Genomic DNA, 10,295 nt, shown 5'->3' on the forward strand with positions numbered 1-10,295 from the left:
CTTTGTCTTCTGACAGCCCATGTCCAGCCTCTTGTGCTTCCCTGCCTTCCCCCTTAGGTGGTTCCAGACACTATACAGGTATCACAGCAATGGTCCATTCAGACACTGGGAAAACTTTAGGCTTAGTTATTCAGACAATAAGTAGAGAAGAACCTAACACAGCAAGAACATTCAGCTGTTTGGGAACAGGTAAGCTGGATCTATATGGGCAGCAGAAATGTGTTATAGAAAGATCTGATCACATTTTATTTAATAAGTATTTAATGCATTTGATAGCACACTAATTCCTTCTGAAAATTTTCAATAGAAAATTTAAGATAGAAAAATACTTGGAAAAGTCTCTGTGATTAATTAAATATAACTATTATACTCAAATATGTTCTATCTGAAATTATATATATTTTGAGCTCGCTTGCCTCCAGCCCATTTTGTGCCGCCACAAAGCATGATATGAAATTTATTGTTGCATGGAGATTTGCCACCTGACCTGCAGGAATGTCACACAGTTTCCAGGTATGGCCATGACCAAACCATCAACCACTAGTAGCAAAGATCTCCATTGAAGCTTTTTGCACTGAACTAAAAAAGATGATTAAGGCAGGCAGGAAACAGTGCACTCCAAGTTTGATCAATGTAAGCGAAAGAATAGTAGGGAAAAAGCATGAAAAGCAGGGTTCAGGAAGCAATGAAAAGACTGCATTACATTTCTGTGTGAATAGCAGAACCTTACAACTCTTTCCTTTGTGCGAGGTAATCAATTGAATGTTGCAAAATATACAGACAAAAATTACCACTGCCTGATTATGGCAGATTCAGGTCTTTATGAGTCCAGCTGATGGTAGTTCTGATTCAGTACAGTAGGTACACCAGTATAAAATTGCAAACCATTATTATTATGCATATTAGCTATACACACTCCTTACAGTGAAAGAGTATTTAAGTACACAGGGATAAAACCAGGCAGTTTCCCTGGAAATTATACTGGAAATCCGTACATACGCTACTTTAATTCATAGAAATACAGGTTGTAACCACCTCTATAGACTAACCTCCGTAGGCCAACAGTGTGGTGGGCTAATCTGGTGAGATAATGGGAATTCCCCATGAGAAGCAGCAATGCACCTTTTAATTTATTGCTTTCTATACTCTCTCATTTATTTTCTTAAGGAGGAGTGACACAATTTTCAATTTCCTCATGCGGAAGTATTTCCAGTCTCTAATAATTTTCACCACCAGTCCCTCGATTCTTGCAATTTCCCGTGCCAGGTGGAATAAAACGTGGGCACAGCACACAGTCACAGGATAAATCTGTTAATGGAGTGAGGACATAAACTAGAGTCAAATTCTTATCCATAGCTATAGCATCTGAGTAAACTAGAAAAATATTTCTGCTAATGAACTTCATAGACCAAACTGCAGACGAAAACACTTTGATCACCATTATTAACTGCAGAGATTGTGTCACTTAAAGTTAACCTCTGCCAATTGTCTAAACCACCTACATAAAATGCCATTAATATGGACTTGAAGAGTGGGGTTGAGCCAAACAGTCAGCATTTGTTTTTTGTGAATAGGGGTAACAGAATTCAATTAATCTTTTAAAGGAAAAAATAATAATTACTAAAGTTGCAATATCCTGTCATGGTTTTGACTGTTGTCTAAACCTATAGGAGCCTTGCTATCCTTTGTAGTTGTCTTGAGGCTATTCAGCAGCAGTTTTTAAACACTTCTTCTGTGAAAGACGGAGCAATATAAGGTAAGAAATAGCTGGAAGAAGCTGGAATCACCATCTATACACAGAGCCCTTGGCTTGTCACTGTATATATCCATTATTAGAATGAATATTCCATTACCAATGTTTAGTGTCATTAAAGCTCACAAACCAGCAATGTTTAAATTGTTCTTTTTTATTTTTAGGTACTGGTTCTTCTCTCTGTTAATATCACCAAGAAATCATTGTCCTCCCACCAACCATTTGACAATGTGTTAATATATTGCTTTCTATGTAATTATGTATTTGTACCCAAACTCTGTGAAGTTCTTCTTTAAGAAAACACTGTTTTACCCAAAAGATTTTTTTTGTGAATAAAATAGTGTGTTTTGCACCGCACAGAGAAGGCTAGAAAATGCATGCCTTGATTGGTACACATTGGACTGCTAGTGCTCTGATACAGAGAATGTGTTTTGCAAGCAGGAGTCATATAACATGGGCTATGTACATCCTTCGTTTGTGCTTCTACTAACTTCTTTGCAAATCATTACCATGCACAGGATGCTGCTGGCAAACTCCACAACCAATATAATTTGTAATCCCGGAGAAATTGCTCAAGCAGGCTCACAAACAGTGACAAGCACTAAGAACAAATATCATTATCCAGCATTCTGGTCCCAAATGGAGCTCATAGATCTTGAACTGGCAGGGTTTTACAGTATGAGTCAAGAATCCCATGACAGAGAAAGGCTAAACATCAGGAGTATTAAACTAATTGCTGACACTATGCACTTGTAAACAAAACACAGCAATCAATATTCATACTTGAAATCCTTTTGGCTTGTACAGACAACTTTTACAGATTATTTCTGCAATTATATATAGTGACTCATGTATATTTACTGTATGGTAAAGGCACATATAAAGCAAGTATATGCTTCCAAATGTGAAACATATTGTTCATACCGTTAAACCTTACTGCCCTGGAACAAGGATATTTATTTTGCAAATTTTGAGATGGACTGACAGGAGCTAATGTATCCCTAAACCTTCACCTCTGGCAGCAGAAGTATTTTCAAAAAACTTATTTAAAGATGTTACCTATGGGCTTCCTGCTTTACATTAGGAACAAAAGTAAAAATAATAGCTGAGCAGGAACCCTGGATGAATGTATTTGTAATAAATGCCTAAAATCACTTCTTATTTAATCTAAAGAACCTTTGCTAAGCTATTTTCCATATCTTTCTGGCAGCCAACTCACACAGGCCAAAGTGGGGCATTTGGCAACCCTTGATTTACATGACAACAGAGCTATTATCCATGACTGCATGTTGACACTACTAGCCATTGAATGTGCTCACATCTCCAAACCAAATATCAGCATCTGCATTTGGCCACACTGGAATTGCCTATAGATAAACGGCCAGCTCTTGCAGGACACAGTTTGCAAGTTAAGAAGCTTAATCAGATGTCAGGGAAATACAGATCTGCTTTAGAAGCCAAGCAGATATAAATAACTGAAATATATGGAAGAGATATTCATGGCCTTTGCCTTTTACTGACTGTCTTTAACCCACTTGAATTTAAAAGCAAGCAAGTAGGTCTCAGGATCCAATTAACATGACTGACATCACAACCTCCCATCAGACTACAGGCTGGATTAGAGCTTGAATATATAACATGGAGTCCTAAAACACTACTTTTTTTAAACACACCATCATTTGCTAAGAATTCCAAACTTTTCAATGCTATCTGTATAAGCACAATGATGTCCAAGCTGTTCACTGAAGGACTACACATTCTGAAAAAAAATCTAAATTGCTATCTGTGTGCAACTGGGCCAATAAACGTAAATATTCACATCTCTCCCATACTGAAGAAGAAGCAAAACTTCGAGTCTCATTGAACCTTCATTGACCTTCCCTTTCTTAATATTTCAATTGACTATCTCATGAATAGTACTGCTTATCTTTCTCAAACATGCCATTTCTGCTCTCTACCAGATTGACCTTCACTACCTTCAAACCACATTACCCAAAAAGTGTCAAGCAACCTTGTGATGAGACTGAACTTTGACTGAATGGAAATCTATTTTAATGTTTTGAATCTGATGTCAGTAAAAGCACTCAATATCTCAAGAACCTGGGACACCAACCCCTAGAATCCAAATGTACACAGCATCATTGCATAAACACAAGAAATTTACGTGAGACCTGCAACTGAGGACCTATAACCAAAAGTATTGCCCCAGGAAACTTGATTTTACAGGCAGGGAGCTTCTCATGTCTTTTCACAGTGATTTCATCGTCATCTACTTCAGCAAGAGGAAAGATTTACAATTATAGCTTATGAGAAGAGTCATTGGATTTATTCTTTGATATGGATGCCTAATGTAGGGCAAAAAATTTTTATTCCACTCATGCATACTAAAAACCAAATCCCAAGCTAAGTAGTATTAACCTAGCTCTAGTAACATTCAGAAACAAATGTTAGGCTACCAAAGCAAGGGATGAAATCCCTTTAAAACCCATAAGGATAAAATTTCTTCATTATAAAAATGCCATTCATGCCTCTGTACTTTGCGGATCAATGGCACTAGGATGTATAAAAGAGTAGCTTCAGTTTTCTGGTTTTGTGCATTATAGATCCAGGATTGCTGGAATAAAAAGCTAAAGTTTAACCGGAGAAAATCTGTAGAAAAAATGTGTAGAAAATGAATATAGCCAGGTTCTACAGATTCCTTAAAACCTGTGTAGTGTATGTCACCATGTCTACACCCTATGATTTAGAGAAAATCTGAGTGTATTGCAGAATGGTGTACTGATCTTGGCCCACAGGTCTATGTCTGGCTTTCCCATGAAAACACAGTTAATTTACCAAAACCTGGATTTTGGGCAAGGATTTGCATTTCACCTGAATCAATCATCAATCAGTGCATCCCTGCAGGATGTCAGAGAGTTTTAAATGAAAGTCATGGTGCATACTGGACTGATTATAAACACAGACCAATTCCAAAACTAAAAGTGACTGAAAAGCTCTTGGCACTTATTTTTAAATATAACTCTTAGGATACTACCAATATATAAGCCATGAGCTATTGACCCTCAATGCTATCAGATGTGATTGATGGGCCTCTCCTCTGGGAAGGATGGGAAGCCTGGCAGAGCTAGGTTTGAGACTCTAGACTCATTGCAGAACCTTCTTCAGCCATAAAAAATGCACAGAACACATTGACACACGGGACAATAAAAATATAATTTGTTCCTCACAGCTTCTACCACACGCACAGATATGACCCCAGGGCATTCAAGCATAGCAAAATTAGACAGTCATTAAGTTCAACCTAAGCTACTGGGAATAATGCAGGACTCAGTGGATAACCTGCACAGGATGTGGCAGAATGCATTTAAAATATAATGTTACATGTTTTGATTATTTTATTGGTTGGAAGCGAAGAATAGATATTTGGTTTTCTTTTGATTTGGAAAGACTTTCTTCTTTAAAATACTGTGTTCAAAATAGTGGTGGAGACTTGTTATTTATTACTTAAGTTGTACATCACTTTCTTTTTACAGGCACCCATATTTGCCTGCTTGAAATTCTCCCAGCTCGTGAGAATTTGAGCCAAAATTTTCATGCTGAGAACGATTGAAATTATAATGGTTTTTTTCTGTTTTTTGTTTTTAAACAATACCTATTTATTTGCTTAGAGAGAGTCTTCTAAGGGCAAAACCCCACAGATAATTGTTTGTTCATGGCACAAAGACATAAATACTTTGAAAAACTTCCGAACTCTTGGGTTTTGCAGCAAGATCTTGGAATTTGACTCATGGGTGCCATATATGTCAGGGATGTGCTGCTCCTATGAAAAATAAAGAGTCGTTTTGGATAGCGCTTCCAAAGGTCATGAACTTCAATCTCTCCTTCAAAGGAGGGCCGGCTTAGCCACTCCACTGCAAGAACCTTTATCTAGTTGAGTTGCAATTACCTTGTGATAAGCATTAGGAAATTAGTTGCCATATCTGTACCTCCTTCAAATACCTCCAGGGACTGTAACTGAAGCACTTCCCTGGTCATCCTATTCCAATGCTTTGGAACACTTCCTGTGAAGAAAATTTTTGTGTTAGGAAAAATGTGGACAACCATTTATCAGCAATATAGTGAATGTATTTCAATGTCCTTTCTACATCTTTTGTAACCTTATTTTCTTTATGAAATCACAACTGAGATTATTCTGTCTATTTATAATTTGGTATTTCTGAGGAAAATATTTCATGTATTCTTTCAAAGTGTTTTCTGTCCTCATGGATGTCATTAGGGCCTCTCAGAAACTGCGTAAGTTATAACCTGGTAAAGTTACAGGTTGCAAAAATTTGGGAAGGCTGAACAACTAATCAAATCACATTTATAATATTAGCTTTATGTTTTAGTGAGGAAAATTATTTAATTAGGAGTAGACTGTAAGCAGTATAGATGACACTTGGAGGAGAAAAACTGCAATTATTAGTGTCAATTTAAAGACTTTAAAGATGTAGACCTCTGGAATGAGGCTGAAAGAGACAATAGAAATTTTAAAATATATCACCAAGACCAGTACCAAGTTGAAAAAAGTGAGCCCATCTGGAGAATGTAGTAACATGTCTGTATATTCCAAGAGCCAGGAGTTTGGCTAGACATAGCACAAAAGTTAAAAAAGTAAGAGATTTTTCAGAGCGCTGCAATATGGTAACGTGTTTGTTTGGTACTACAGGTTTCTTACTGAAAAATGTGGTTCCTGTTTGCTACATAGAGGAAGATAACTACAGTGCTTATAATAGCTTGGGGAAGGCATATTGATTTTTATGCTTTCTACTTTGAGTTGCTCAGCTGCTCTGCACACCAGAGTCATTTACCTGTTCAGGATGAATTCTTGAGCGCCTCTGAGGAACTGCCTGCCTCTCTCATGCTTTCTGTCTCCTTCTCTCTGACTCTCTTGCTCTCTCACACGTCTTTTCCTCTCCACTTTCTGAAGCAATTTTGTAAGCAGGGTTGCACATATCTGTATGTGACTGAAATTCTTCTTACACCAGAAATAATTATAGCAATAAAAAGAAAACTTAAGTTCCAGTTAGTTGCCATCATAAGAAGAAAGCTTTGCCTTGGGATTGCTCTTCAGAGTCAGACATTTTTGTTACCAAGACTTTGCACAGCTGGATAGACCACTGTGCACAGCTGGATAGACCACACCATAGCCATGCTGTGACAAGTAACTCTGTGCCTTCACAATACATGGGTGGATTGTCCACAGAATCAGCATTTCAGGGCTGGGGGACTTAGGACAAAGTAACTCATAAAAGAGCATGCAGAAGCAAAAAGACACCAAAACAGACAGGTATGAAGGGTTAGAGGCCATCTCTGCTCCTCTTTTGTGTAGATCAATGATCTCAATGAAGTAATATTCTATCACCATTTTGGCTTTTGACACTTATTCCATTTGTTCTGAAATCCCAGAGAATGGATGCGGCATCAAGACCTAACGAGAGGAACAAATCTGTTGGCAGAAACAGGGATGGAAGAAAACATATACTATAGCTTTTGAAAGAAAATGTTCTTCTGATCAGCTTAATAATCACTTTAGTTTTTCACTCCAATTAAATTCTTGTTTTCTTAACCTTAGAAACCAAAGCAAATCCACATCCTAGGCCTTAATCAGAAATTACCCACCTAGAGCAAACTACCAGTACTTTAGTGTTCACTTTAAACATTTCCGGTAGACAGACTTTTAGCTGACATTACTATTTTCTGTTTTAAAGCCACACCAAATGATATGGAGCAAAAACCACTGTCTTAAGCTCTTCATTTTTACCATGAATAGAACATATGAGTCAATGGCCATGCCTCCTGAAAATACTGCAACCTAGCTTTGAGGGTGGGGATTTGGGGCAGGTTTTCCTGGGTTTGATGAGTGTTTTATTTCTTTGCTCATTTATGTGCTGTCTCTTTAAACACAGTATTCCCAGATAGCTGATGTAGTGATGTACTCTAGCTGGCTGGATTGGAGTTAGTTTATTTCATAACAGCCCATATTGGTGTGCTTTGGACTTGTGAATAAAAGTGTTGATGACATACAAATATTTTAGCTATTGCTGAACTGTGCTTACACAAGGACAAGTCTTTCTCTGACCAAGTTTGTTTCTCTAACTCCTCAGTGAGTAGGCAGGAAGTGGGCAAGAGTTTGGGAAGGGACGACCAGAAGCCAGAACACCCGACCCAAACTGACCAAAGGGGTGCTCTCTACCATGTAATGTTGTGCTCAGCAACAGAAGCTGTGGATGTAGCTTGTCCAAGACACCATCTGGGCATTGGTCTTGCTTGTGTGCCATGATAGACAACTGCCTCTTAATCACTTTTCTCCTCTCTTTCTTTCATTAATTACACTGTCTTTATCTCAACCTGCGAGTTGTTTCTCACTTCCAGTCATTTGATTTTCTTCCCCATCCCACTGGAGAGGGACTGAACAAGCTGCTGGGAGGCTGCAAGTTTCTGACCAGTGTAAACACACCACAAATGATATTCAAGGAATGTTGTTGGTTTTGACAAGACATGGATTACTTCTGTAACAGAGAGGTCTTCTCTGTTTCTCTCTTGTCCCTTTTACATAGGTTGGCAACAGTAGACAAGGCTTAGCCTAAGGATTCCTTGAAAAAAAAACAGTTTTCTTGCTTCTATAGAACTGTACACAACAATGCTTGAAGATATAACTGGATAATACAGTAGCAAAAATAACAAATAAACATTGCCTTTAACAAACAGTGCTCAAGAGGGCTCCTTTCCTCAACAGAAGTCTTATGTGTATTCCTCTGCAGCACAGGACATCTTCATGTGTTTCTCACAGAGACCTCTTTGTGCTAGAGCACAAGTTTGAATTTTCAAGTATTTCACTCCCAGAAATTAACTGATCCTGATGTGTTAAAAGCTTTCTGATTATTGTGTGAGAGAACAGGACAATGTTCCATTTTGATGCATAAATTACTTGTCCTAGTACAAGTATATAAAACTATCTATGATATGATCAAAAACACTGCTATGAAAGCTTTACCCTGATTTTAGCTTAGAATGTGAGAATGAGAACCTGAAAGATGCAGTGAATAGAATTCAAATAGTGAAAAAAATGAGGGTAAATAAATGGGAACAGCTGCCACTATTTAAAACTCTAAGAACACATTTATGGCAAACAAGATTGCTTTTTAAAACTGTCAATTTTAGCAGGGTAGAAAGTAATGTTTGTTCTAGTTCATTTCAGAGTTTTTCAAAACTAATAAATGTCTTGGCCATTAAAATTACTATTGAAACTGAACAGCTAACAGCCTGACTATCGAACAATAAGGCTACTTAAAAAGTTATTTATCAACATAAATGGTTTTGCATAAACGAGACATTTTTATGCAGAAAATGATGAAGTAATATGCCACTGATTTTTATAGTGTAATACCCTGTAACTAATGGGTATTTTCGAAAAATCATTTCACATTTCCAACAATTTTAGGAGGGAGCTAATGATTTTCTATGACAAATGGTTATGCAAAATAGAATGATTTTGTGCAGTTAATGGCTTCATACAACTAATGAGTGAATACCACTCCTACAATTTTAGTGCACATTACTTTCATAGTGATCATTCATCCTGAAGATATTTTATGCCTTTTGTAAAATTTATTGTGTGCTAGTCCTTTGAAGGATATATTTCCATATGCTTCTCTTGGTTTTCTGCATACTAATGAATTTTCAATATGGTTATCACATATTAAAGAGTATACCATGAAAGACATTGTAAAACTACTTTCTTTTCACGTTGATTTGATATTGATAGTCCTCTTAATTCACCTTACTGAGTTTTGTTAAATTAATTTAAGGTTCTGATCCAGCTCTCCATTTGTCATCTATTTAGTATGTTATTCTCTCTTGAGTTTTGCTAAGTTCATTTTTATTTAGAATGAAAATTACAAAATTTCCTATCCTAACTTCAAACAATATTAATAGAATGCTTCATGACATCCAAGTATGTGCCAAGGTGCAACCACTTCTCTGTAGCTAACCAGACCTTTATATTCCTTCAGTGTTTGGAAAACATTAAATATGCTCTAAAATCTCATAACTATATTGAGAAGAAATTTTGCAAGATATTTTCCAGTTAAACACATGGGCAACAAGTACAAAGGGATGTCACTTTTACATCATGGAAAAAAAACACAAAGAAAATGTGTGATTCCCCCGACAACCGCTTGGTAGGCTCCTTAGTTTAACCAGCCAGCAAGAAGGAGATATACTTGTACACTGTCACCAGAAAGGAACTGAAAAGAACTAGTTCTTCTGTGACAGCTGTCAGCAAACTTCCTCTGAGAGCTCACAAGCCACTGTAACATTGGTGAACTTCTATCACCCTCATGATGGCCTGGGCAGACAAGACGGAGGAGTCAGGCTCAAATGATCTCTCCACCAGTCCAGGTTTTGACTAAATCTCCTTCTAAGCAAGTAAATCTGGACCCTTTTCAACACTGACTTTCTGACTGCCTTGCCATACCTCCTCATCTCTGTTTTCTGTTTC

This window comes from Camarhynchus parvulus, chromosome 5 (assembly GCF_901933205.1).
Source record: "Camarhynchus parvulus chromosome 5, STF_HiC, whole genome shotgun sequence".
Taxonomy (NCBI): domain Eukaryota; kingdom Metazoa; phylum Chordata; class Aves; order Passeriformes; family Thraupidae; genus Camarhynchus; species Camarhynchus parvulus.